General features: G+C 49.1%; 1 protein-coding gene across 1 annotated transcript in view; it reads left to right on the top strand.

Annotated features, from left to right (window-relative positions):
* HIBADH (3-hydroxyisobutyrate dehydrogenase) overlaps positions 1–12305 on the top strand; it is a 1418622-nt gene that overhangs the window by 222342 nt on the left and 1183975 nt on the right. The gene's annotated exons all lie outside the window — the stretch shown is intronic.

Genomic DNA, 12305 nt, shown 5'->3' with positions numbered 1-12305 from the left:
TATATTTGTATGCTATGTAACATTCTTACTGTACTCGTGTTTACACGTTTGGCAGTATAACCGTATGTAACACTGCCAAATTCAGTTACCGTTTCCGCATACAGTAATTACCAGGTGTCCTGTTACGTCTGCATATTTACTAGTCATGCAGACATTGCCATTATTCCCCATTTTGCGGTCCATAGGACTCAATGAGGTCCAGTAATTGCCACATGTGGTGATTACAGCAACCAGTAATTACTGCATGCAGTAATACTTTTGTGCAGAAGCATTTACCTCCACACAAAAGCAGGCAGACAAAAGCATTTCGGTCATGAAACTTGTAATTAAGTGGAGTGTTATAACACCCATTAATGGTAATGACAGGGTGTTTTACCACTACCGCCAAACTCTTTATCTCCCAATATATTGTGTCATGTTATTTAAGTTTCTTGTAAATAACTTAACTCTGCCTTCAGGTTATTACAAATCTCTGTAGGAAAAGAGCAGCGGAGGACACAGTGGATGGGAGGGACAATGCAGAAGTGGTAGCTAGGGAAAGTGGAGAACAAGATGACGTGAAGTTGTATTAAAATCAGAAGTGGACTGTGAGCGGAAACAGCCTGCTAATGAGTTTGAGATTAATTAGGGAGCCTTGTTAGAAAGGGAGGTCCCATGCATTCAAGTCTTCTCCCTCTCCCCCAGCATTGTCCCTTCCTCTCTTCGTGGTTGATGCATTTAACTGGGAGGTGTGAGCATAGACCTATACTGAGTGTGCTTGAGTAAGATCTGCAGGGGGTGGTGAACTCCAAGTCCACGCACCTTCCTTTTCCATAGGTCTGCCGTGTTTCTCGGAAAGGTAAACACATCATGACATTTCTGGAAGTCACCCATACTGTGGTGGTGCCAAGAGAAAGACTGTGACCTACTTATAACAAATGGCAGTAAGGCGAGATTGAGGCCTGACCTGAGGCTGCTTGGGTGTCTGCTCCATAGAAGTTTCATTGAAGGCACAGTTCTTTCACCTGGGCTTTTGTACTGTTTGGCATTGGGAGTGTACAAGGCATGCAGAGGACGCAGGGCACAGAACCCTGACCACCAATGCAAGGCACACAAGTAAATAGAGTGTTACTGATCCTGGCGCTTGTCACTAAATCGAATGACAACACAGTGTAAGGATGCCTCTCTCTAACGGACATACGAAATCCTTAATACATACAGACGGTTAATTCCGAGTCGATTGTTTGCAGGGTCTGGGCAACATTTTAAACCTTTGCTATCAAATTCAGATTGGCTAACTTTTGCTCAGCTTTCTCAGTACTGGCCTTTCTGCTAAACATAGCTCCAAATTGCTTCCTTCTTGAGATCCTCACTGATAGCCCAACATCCCACACTTTTTATAATAATCAAGACGTTCCTTTCAGATAATATAAACCATGCGAGTATAATAATAATGGATGGACGACTTGGAAGTTGGGATCCGGGAAAGTGGTCTAGGTCTAGGTTACAGACTGGCTGTGTTTCAGACATGCACAGTATGTAATTATTAACTGGCTTTAAAAATTTACATATTTGGAAGAGAAACAGAAGTTACTGTATTCATGGTCTAGTGTACAATTAATTCCCAGTGATGCATGCCTGTGTGTCGGATGTCCCAATAATTATTTTATTTTAAAAAAAGTTTCTCTCCAATTTACATGTTCTAGTATTAATAAATGGGCAAGTTTGCTGAGTTTTCTCATGCACATTCTCCATTAGCTCTCTCACCGATCACCACAGTAATTCAGAGTTTCATTTGCTTTCTAGAATGCTCCCTGTTACTCCAGAGCCTGTGTTGGGCCACCATATTCTGGCCCTACCCCTTCCCTCATTCCCCTAGACCCCTCCCTCATTCCCTTAGCCCCCCTGTCTTGGCAGTGGTCTGAAACTTTACTCTGGAACCTCTTATTTTGTGTGCGTCACGGCGAAGAATATTTCGTGTCCCCCACCCCCTTCTCCTTCTATTTCTTTTTTTGTTCGTTACTGTTTTGTAAAGTTTTGCAACATTACATCACATTATATGCTTGATGGTTTACCATTACGCACGGCTGGCGTGCATTATCTGTGGTACAGAAGGTACTCACATCTTCAAAACTGCCCATGCCAAATGATTTAAAACTCCACTAACCAAACAACATTGATTAACCCTCAGGCCACACTCCCAACAGACCCGTCTTACAACTTGTTCTCAACAGAGTACATAATCTGCGTGGTTGTTTACTCTCCGTTTCCAGCACCATTGATGCCTTCTCATTATGTGGGTCACCCCACCAGTCTGCATATCTTGGCTACACCAACAAAAAATAGCTATATAAGACGCCTTCCACGTATAAGCTCAAAGTACTCAATGCTATTCTTGGCACTTCCTGCCAAGACCAGTCAGTTTAGGAATCCTCTACATCTATTTAAAAATGTACTAGTTGGGGTAAATCCTATATTCAGAAATAAATATCATAATTTTTTAACAATGATCATCTTAGCAAGGGCAATCCTTCCCCTCCCACCCCAATGGCTGTCAGAAAGGATATTTGTTTTTTCTTTATTTCCAGCTAGCTCTGTGTTCTGATGGAAAGTTTGTTTAATGTACTACACATCCAAATTCCCAGGTAAATGTGTTTATCTCTGGCTGTCTTTAATGACGTTTCCATGTTTTGTGTAGGAACTTCCTCTGCCAGAAAAAGCTATTTGGATTTCGTCTGGTTAATCAGCAGGCTTTGACTTTCCCAAACTGATCAACAATGTCTAGGGCTCTTTTAAAATTTGCTCTGGGTTCACTGAATTCTAGCAGGACATTGTCTACATACAATGCTGTTATCGCCTCCACCTATCGGACCATTATTACTATCACTTTATGGAAATCTTGTATCTCTGTCAGTGGCTCCATTGCCCGAGCAAATAAAGGCAACAATTTGCACCCCTGACAGGGTACCCCTTTGATAGATGAAGTGTTTAGACAGCATTCCATTAGTACTCGCTCCAGTTCTTGGCCTACCTGTTGAAGCAGAATGTACTTTCTAAATCATAGGCTGCGATAAGCCTCAGGAGGTAGGCCTACGACAGTCAAAGGCCTGCACTGCACAAAGGGCGCAAAATCGTTTTCATGGTGAAAACCTTCTGCAGATTTATAAAATTCATGGCAGTGAACTGGCCCAGGATAAATCCTGGTTGGTCAGGGTGCACCATTTTTCTCATTGGAAGCAGGAGGCGCCTATTTGCAATTCACCAAGCCAAAGTCTTAGTCTGTTAATGAGTGACGGCAGCCTTAAAGAACCACATAATGCCCCGTCTTCCTCTGGATTCAAATAGGCCATTATGCAGGCTTTCACCATGCAGTCTTGCAATCCCCTCTTTAACAAGGCCTCGGTGCATACATCATTTTTGATATAAGCTTCTTACTAAACCCCTTTTTTAAACTCTAGCCCCAACGCTGGTTCTTTTCCTGAGCCAAAGACTTTGATTACAAATCCAATTTCATGGTTGGGGTGTATTTTCAGTGCCCTGTGTCGAGGCCTCAGTTTCTGTCCGTGTTGTCTGGTCAAATCTACTCAGATGGATTTTGATTGAATTGCCCTCTAATGGGATTCAATGTGCATATAGCTGTGGTAGAAGCACCTAAAAATCAAATTTATTTCCTGTGTCTAGAATGGTATTCCCTGTGGTGTCCTTCAGACCAGGTATATAGCATTGTCACTCTTTTCTATTCAGCCATGCCAATGTTTTGTCTGGTCTCTCTACCAGTACTTACTGCCTTGCAGATGTCTTCCTTACTAAGACTTAACTTTCCACCCTGCGCTTTTCATATCTGCTTTTATATTCTCTGATGTCACCCAATATACTCTTACATCCCGTCCCCTTTCCTCCATACTGTATGGGTGTCCCTTCCAAGGGATGGGGAGACAGAACCTTTTTCAGCAGAAAAAACCCTCTTCACCTAAAAATTTAGAGGCGCGGCCCAGGGAAGCATGCACTGCCCTGACTCCGCCCTCTGGCACCACACCCCAGTCCCCTTTTCCGCGTCGACAGGAATGGGCCGAATTCACCAGCGCTCATGGGTTTGGCTTCGGCCATGTAATTCAATGCACGGATACTTCTTCTTTGTCTTTTTTTGTCTTTTTTATCATTCAGGTATTTGGTCCTTAGGCGTCATGCTCTTCCTCAGCGCATGTCGACTTCTACAGGGTTCAGCAACTGTGTCCATCCTGCAACAGGCTCTTCCCAACTTCAGACCCCCACGCCCTCTGCCAACGTTGCCTTGGCTCAGACCACGATTGGCAGTCGTATTCGGCGTGTGACTAGCTGTCCTTGAAGGCTCTGAAGAACAGACTGGCCAGGTGGAGGGAGCTCTTCCAGAGGTCGCCTCCAGAGGATCTCAAGAACTTCGTGACTCATCGAGCCAGGCCCAATATTTTCCAGCGCACCCCACAAGGGAGACTCCTTCCCAGGGACTCTCCCGCGCGGGAGGGACCGGCCAGGTCCTTCTACCAGCACGTGCCCGAGGCTGCTACAGCTACCAGCCTTCGGGTCGAGGGGTCCTCGGATTCTGCCGGGCGCAGTGTCGAGGGACCGGAAGGTTCTTGTACCGGGTCTACACCCGAGGGGTTACATCCCTTTACCGGCACAATGGCCGAGGTGCTACGCCCTAATACCGGCAATACGTCCAAGGGCTATGCCCTAATACCGGCAATACGTCCGAGTGGGCGCCTAAATGCAGCTCTACCGACCCCCGGGTCGAGGGTTTTACACCTACTGAACCGAGGCCCGAGGAACAGGGTAGGCCTCGTGATCCACACGCAAGAGTCTTGGACGAGGCCGGGCTAAGCGGGCTGAGCAACACGTCGCAGAAACGTGGCAGGAAGCTTGACAAAATGGCTGCCACGCCAGAAAGGGGCACCCGTCTTGACGCCATTCTGCGAAGAACGAGTGTCAAGGTGGGACTGGCCTCAATCGGGTAGGCGGCCTACAGTCTACCCTTCATTTGCGCAGGTCAACTTTCCTTTGCATCTATATGGACAGGGTATGCAGCGGCACCAGCAGCCCCCCCGCTAACTGTCGGTACCCCCTGCCCTCTCTTTGGCCAGTGAGGAGGTGCTCTTCGAGAAGTTTCTCAGCCTCTTGAGGTCTCCTCAGATGAGGGTTATCATCAAAGACGCAGTCAGGGAAGTCCTCCCCGCTATGCTAAAGGTACCACAGACGCCTTCATTGGGCCCCCATGCCCTGGTGCAGCCGCCTCCTCCGGCTCTACAGCCAACTGCGCAACCTCCTCGGCCTCCAGCTGCGGTCCCTGTACCCCAGCCTCTGGCACCATCTACCCCTTCTCCTCCACAAGATCCTCCAGATCCGCAGGATACGGAAGATGAGGAGGAGGATCCTGACACGCCATCATCAGCCAGGGCCTTCCATGAACGTCTTGCTGGCCTGGCGGAGTACCTGTGCCTCCCCCAACCCGAGGTCAAACAGCCGGCAGAGGGGGTTCTGCCTGAAGTCCTCACAAGACGCCCCTCTTCCAACACTCCCTGTCCAAGAAGGGTTGGCTCATGCCCCACTCAGTCCAGCCTGTCAACCGACACCTGGACGCCGAGTACAGGCAGATGGAGGGGGATACACTCTTGCGCTCTACCCATCCTCAGCCACACTCCTCAGTGATCGCTGCGGCATCATTATACACCAAGCCTCAGTCGTCCTCAGCCGCCTCCTCTGCGGCGCTGCTAGGCAAGAAAGAGAAGATCTTGCAGGCGTACAGCAAGAAGATCTACTCCAACGCCTCCTTGCACCTACGTCAGGCCAACGCAGATGCCATGCTGGCTGCCGCCAACCAACAGTTATGGCGGTAAATTGCGGACTTCCTCCTGGCACTCCCCACCCAATGCCAATCACACTTTAAGGCGGGGCTAGCGGAAGCCAAGCTCGTGGTGCATGACCTCATGCAATCCACAGTGGCTCATATCAATACCTCAGGCAGTGCCATCTGCATTGCCACTGACCTGAGGAGAACAGACTGGCTCCGGGCAAAGAAATGTAACCCTGATGTCCCGGAGCGCATTCTAGATCTACTGTTCCAGAGGGGGACCTCTTCCACTCCTCTACGGACGTAGAGCTTGACAAAAAGTACAGCTCAGAAATGGCAAGTCTTCATCCATTCATAAAAAGACCACGTCCAAATCGTACACCCAATCTCAGCAGCGCTCAGAGAAGGGTCGTACATATGGATGGTTCCGCGGCTTTCAGGAACGCAAATCCAGGCAGCCGGACCACTCGCCGTCTCAGAACCGGCGCAAACAAAAATGGGGCGAGGGAGAAGTAAGGGCTTTTCCAGTCCCCTTCTCAGCCTCCGAGGGAAGGAAGGCATGACACGCCCTTTAGAATTTCACGGACCCCTGGATCCTCTCCGTAGTATCCACGGGGTACTGCCTTCCTATCCCAGCCTCTCCTCCCTCCTCCCCTCCACTCCCACAGGTTGGGACAGCAACTCTTTTGGCAGAGATCTGGTCGCTCGTAGAGAGCCAGGCAGTGGAGGAAGTCCCAGCCTCCCAGCGAGGCTTTGGCTTCTACTCCAGGATTTTCGCCATTCAGAAGAACAACCAAGTGGGCCTGAGAGTTGTGCTGGACCTTTCCACTCTCAACCTCTCCTTACCCCTGCAAAAATTTAAGATGGTTACGCCAGCCTTTATAGCGGAGACATTGGACAGGGGGGACTGGATGTGCTCCCTGGACCTGAAGGACGCGTACCTACACGTCCCGATCTGGTAGCCCCATCGTTCTTTTCTACTTTTCAGGATCATGGGCTACCATTTCCAATACAAAGTCCTTCCGTTTGACCTCAACTCAGCCCCAGGGTCTTTACTAGACTCATGAATGCCGTAGCAGCCCTCCTCAGAGCGCAGGGCCTCCACATCTACCATACCTCAACGACTGGCTCGTCAGGGCTACATCTCCGGAAGCAGTTCTCCACTCTTTCCATGCCCTTATGAACACACTGCACGACCTGGGCTTCTCGCTCAACCTCAAGAAGTCACAGCTGCTCCCCACGCAGGCTCTGACATTCCGGGGTCTCATTTGGGGCACATGCTCTGAGAGGGTTTTCCTGTCAGAAAACAAAATCTCGGCCATCAAGAGGGCCACCGCCCACTTCCTCAGCAGAGAGGGGACCTCGGCATGGTGGTACCAACATCTCCTGGGTCTACTGCCAGCGGCCCTGTTAGCCGTGCCGCACACGAGACTAAGGATGAAAAGGATTAAGCTGCACTTTGCGGCCTCATGGAATCAGGAGCGGGGCTCGCAATCCGAGATGATCAACATTCTTCCATCTCTCCACTCGGACCTAACTTAGTGGTCCATGGACTGCAACCTACGAACGGGCAAGCCCTTTCGGCTGTCCTCTCCGCAGGCCACCATCACCACAGATTCCACACTCGAGGGCTGGGCAGCCACCCTGGATGATCTCTCGGTCCACGGAACCTGGAATCGACAGGAGCAGGAATGCCACATCAATTGGATGGAGCTGAATGCCATCTGGCTAGCACTCAAAGCATTTCTACCACTTCTCAAAGGCAAGGTTGTCCTCATCCAGACAGACAACTTGACTACGTCAACAGGCAGGGAGGCACCAGATCTCCTCGATCAGCATGTGGGAATGAGCCCTGGAAAACAACATTTACCTTTCGGCAGTCCACCTCCCGGTGGAATCCAACCTGAGGCGGACAGGCTCAGCAGGCTGGGAGCGGAGAATTGCGAGTGGCAGCTAAACGACCTCGTTCTTCAGGAGATCTTCAACAGGTGGGGTCACCCCAAGTAGATCTCTTTGCCACCTGGCACAAGAAGTGTCCCAGTTCGCATCCTGGTAGGGTCAGGGCCCCGGCTCTCTGGCCGACTCATTTCACCTCCAGTGGACCGGCATGAAGGCCTACGCCTTTCCGCCCAGTCCCCCGATCCACAGGGTAATTTGCAAGATCAAGGAGTCTCACTGACTCCTCATCATTCCGATTGCTCCATGGTGGCCGGCAAGGCCATGGTTTTCGGAACGACTCAGCCTCTCGGAGGTGCCCCTGATACACCTTTCGACTAGCCCAGCACATCTTCTGGAGCAGCAGGGGGGCAGAATCATCCACCCCGCACCAGGGAAACTAGCCCTCACAGCGTGGTACCTGAGCAGGTAACGCTTTGGCACCTTAGCCTCTCACAGGCCAATCTGGAGATCATACAGGGCGCCAGGAGCAAAGCCACCAGGGCCCAGTACAAAAGTAAATGGACCAGATTCCGCCACTGGGCAGACTCCAAGGGAATTGACCCCCTTGGCCTGCAATTTGGACGACATGCTCTCCTTTTCGGCACACCTCGCTCATGTACAGGTCGACACCTGCCGTACATACCTTGCAGCCATTGGGGCTTACAAGAACTCGGAGGAAGGCATTTTATTCTCCTCCAACCCTATCGCCAAGAAACATCTGACGGGTCTCACTCGGAATTACCCGCCCGTCAAGAGACCGCATCCTGTGTGCGACCTTAACATAGTCTTGGGCGCCCTGGCGCACAAACCATTTGAGCCAATGGCGTCCGTGGACATTAGGCTGGTCACCACCAAGACGGCCTTACTAGTCAGTCTTACCTCGGCTCGCAGAGTCAGCAAGATCCGGGCGCTGATCACCTCTGAACCATATACCACCTTTTACATGGACAAGGTAGTCCTGCTGACGCACCCGGCATTTCTGCCAAGGTTCCATCTGCATTTCACTTGAACGAAGAAATAGTCCTTCCTACGTTCTTTCCCGATCGAAGGACGAAGCACAGAGTGCTGCACTGCCTGGATGTCCGGCATGCCCTAAAATACTACTTGGACAGGACTAAGGCCTTCTGCAAGTTGGACACTCTGTTTGCCACTTTCGGAGGCTCAAGGCCAGGCTATCAGGCCCCTAAAGCCTCCATATCCCGCTGGATGGTCTCTGCCATCAACGAAGTAATGAGGGCCAGCACAAGCCGCTCCCGGCCAACATGCATGCCCAAGCAGTCGTGGCCAAGGCAAAGACTTGTAACAACTGGCCCACCATATTCAGCTATTTCCATGGACAGACACCTGAAAACCAAGGTAGTGGGAAACTCTAAATCTACTCCATCCTTAGCAGAATAAAGGCAGTCCACTGGTATGCCTGCGTAGAATATAGACCGAATAGCAAGCCTGAAAACGCTACTTACCTGTGGAAAGCTGCATTGCAGAGGATATGCCTGTATGTTGCTAGAATGTAGTCACTGATGCCAGTCTTTTCTTATGCATCTTTCTAAGCCTTGGAAGAACCACAAAAATGTGTCTAAATAACGGTTCTAGTAAATACATTTGCTGCACATTCCCACCAGACTCTCTGCTACGCAGGGGGGGAGTGTATGACCCCTCCTACTGTCTCAAATTGTATTGAAGGGCGTTCCACCTACCCTTCACCCTCCCCCACATGTACCTTGAGCCTCAGCTGCTGGACTGCTTCCTCGGTACGGAACGCACAATGTCTCTCGGGTGCACACCTAAAAGCCTCCCCTTTGCCCAACTACCCTCCCACCACCCTGCCTCCAACGCACCCCACCCCCTCAGGTGATAGTTTGCCACACTGCAATTGCGGTGCAACAAAGACCTGCATTGCACTTGCATTGCAGCAAAAGCATGCCACCCTAAATAACTCCAAACAACCTCAGAACATTTCTCCCAATTGCAGGACAACCACCCTCTACCCACAAGTGGAGCTGCCTAGAATGCTAGAATTGATGCATGCATTGGTAACACAAACAACCCTCCGCTCACTGTCAGAACCACGCAGTATACCCACATGTTTGGCTCACAATAGGGTGACCAGACGTGCCAACTTTACCAGGACAGTCCCAGAATTACGCCCTCGATCCCTTGTCCCAGAGGTGATTTTAATTTTAAAACCACGTAGAAAAGCCCCTCAACATTCACACCAGAACAAATACATGTGGGGTGAAATATAGCCCCTGAATGCCAGAAGAGGCCAGAGTGATTTGGGAAGTCCCATCAAAGTATAAGGCCAGCACAGAAATGATGATGTTAGACATGAGGCCTATTGAACCAAAAACAGGCCTAAATCTCAATGGAAAGAAAGTGGGCTTGAATCTCAAGTGTGAAGATATTCACAATGCATTTCAGCAAGAAAAAGAAAAATATGTGGCTGGCAATGCTGTTTTACTAATTCCACGAAGAGCTGCACTTTTACTTGGAGACAGGTAGCAGTGTGTGCATTATCTTCAAGGTAATACCAGACTGTGCTCCAGTCATCTGAAGTGAAACCAAGCTTATAGCCATTATAAGAAGTAAAAGAACTTCCTTGTCCTCATCCAAATGACAGTATACTTATAGAAGTGCTCACTAGACTTTCAGAGTTTGAACATGGTTTTCTCATATAACTGCCCTATACATATGGACAATCCGGAAGTGATATTCATGTATTTTGCAACTGTGAGATTATAAAAGTATGTTACACATGGATAGAAGGCCCAGGTGCTTTATAAAATGTCATGTCAAATGCATTGTGTGCAAGTTTAAAATCCATTTCTTGCAGAATTTTTCATGCAGCCGGTTATTTCTCCTAAAGCTGAAACTTAACCTCCAAGATCTTTCCTCTACTGATCCTGGAGAGGGAGGTCTGTCTGTCAACCATCAATCAGGCCATTGCTTAAAAATATAGAAAGAAATACACTGCCTATATTTAAACCACAGTGGAAACAGATAAGGCTATGCCTGTTTCTTCAGCAGGAGTGACCATGAGGTCACAATTCCCATAAAATGTCCATTAGAGTTGCAGCCAGGGCCATTACAGGCCATGAAGGCAGAGGCAAAGATAAACATGAGCCAGCCTCTGGCTGATCACATGCTCAAGGGACAATGAAACTGAAAGCGAATAAAGAAAAAAACTGGAGTTTAGTTAATGGGAAAATACATATTATTGTAAAAAAGGCTGCGTATATATGACAGTAACCCCTTTTGAACCATGCTAAAACGATTTTTGTGTGATAAACATAACTAAAGGTATTAATGAACATTTGATTTGGGCCTTCACTTTATTCCGAGAGATTTGATGGTTGGTGTGAGGGTGAAGGACAATATTAACATGGGAACTACCAACATGGCATATTTTTCACTGATACGGCTCCTGAGTAAATGAAGAAAAAACGTATCTCTGCATAGGAAGGGCGTGCCGACTTCAGATTAGCATCCTCTGATTTGTCTTAAAATGTAGTTCTTAAAAATATATCCACACATGTAAAGATTTGAAAAATGAGGGTATCTCGCTGTCTCTAGAGCTCTGGTACTCTCTCGGCTGGACTACTGCAACAGCCTCTTTCTAAATCTGCCTGCTTCTACTCTCTGCCCTAAGCAACTCATCCAGAACAGGACTGCAAGACTTGTCCTTGGCCACAAGCCCAGGGATCATATCTCTCCAGCACTGAAATCTCTGCATTGGCTCCCAGTGGCTACAAGGATTAAGTTCAAGACCCTCTGCATTGTCCACAAGGCCTTCTGGGGCCTAGTTCTTCAATACCTCCAACTCCCTCTCTTCGTAAATACCTTCCTACTCGAGCTCTTCCCTCCTCCAACTCCCTCAGGGTCAGTCGCTTCTCCAAGCAACGAGTTGGTGGTAGATCTCTTTCCTCGGCTAGTGCCTCCCTCTGGAACAGCCTCCCTGCCTCAAGGAGAACCATCTCCAGAAGCACCTCAAGACCTTCCTCTTTGCTGCTGCCTTCTCTCTTCCTGTCCCCTGCTGATTTCCTGTCTGATAATAAACTGGTCACCTGGCTACCCTCTGATTTCGTGCCCAGGTCCCTATTCGCCCAGATGCACACCCGCACTGCCTCCTGGTAACCCTTGCCCTTTGGTCTGTATCTGTAACCCTACAGTCCCCCTACCTGCACTTTTGAACACCTGCTGTATGCACTTTCCCTTGCACCTGTCTCCTGCTGGCCGCACTTCTTGTTATGGTTTTGATCCCATATACAGCACTGCCCCCTGCCCTTTCCCCAGGCACTTTTCCGCTCTTCCTCCCCTCCCCTGCACTTGCGCAATCTCAATGTCACTTGGCCTAGTAAGATCGTTGTCTCTGTCCTCTCTCCGTTTCCCCCTTCCTTGCCCCTTTGCACCTTGAAACACTTGTGTCTAGGGGCGTTACAAATGGCATAGCATCTGAAGTGAGTACAAAGTGTGGTGTTGTGGTGTCTCTGTGCTATACCCATGCTTTGATCTACGACTTTCCTGAACCCCTCGTAGGGAGAAGAGGAAGGATCAACTGCGCGCC

Source organism: Ambystoma mexicanum, chromosome 2q, assembly GCF_040938575.1.
Source record: "Ambystoma mexicanum isolate Mex_15411 chromosome 2q, UKY_AmexF1_1, whole genome shotgun sequence".
Lineage (NCBI taxonomy): Eukaryota > Metazoa > Chordata > Amphibia > Caudata > Ambystomatidae > Ambystoma > Ambystoma mexicanum.
The sequence above is the reverse complement of the archived record's forward strand: the minus strand, read 5'-3'. Positions and strand labels throughout refer to the sequence as shown.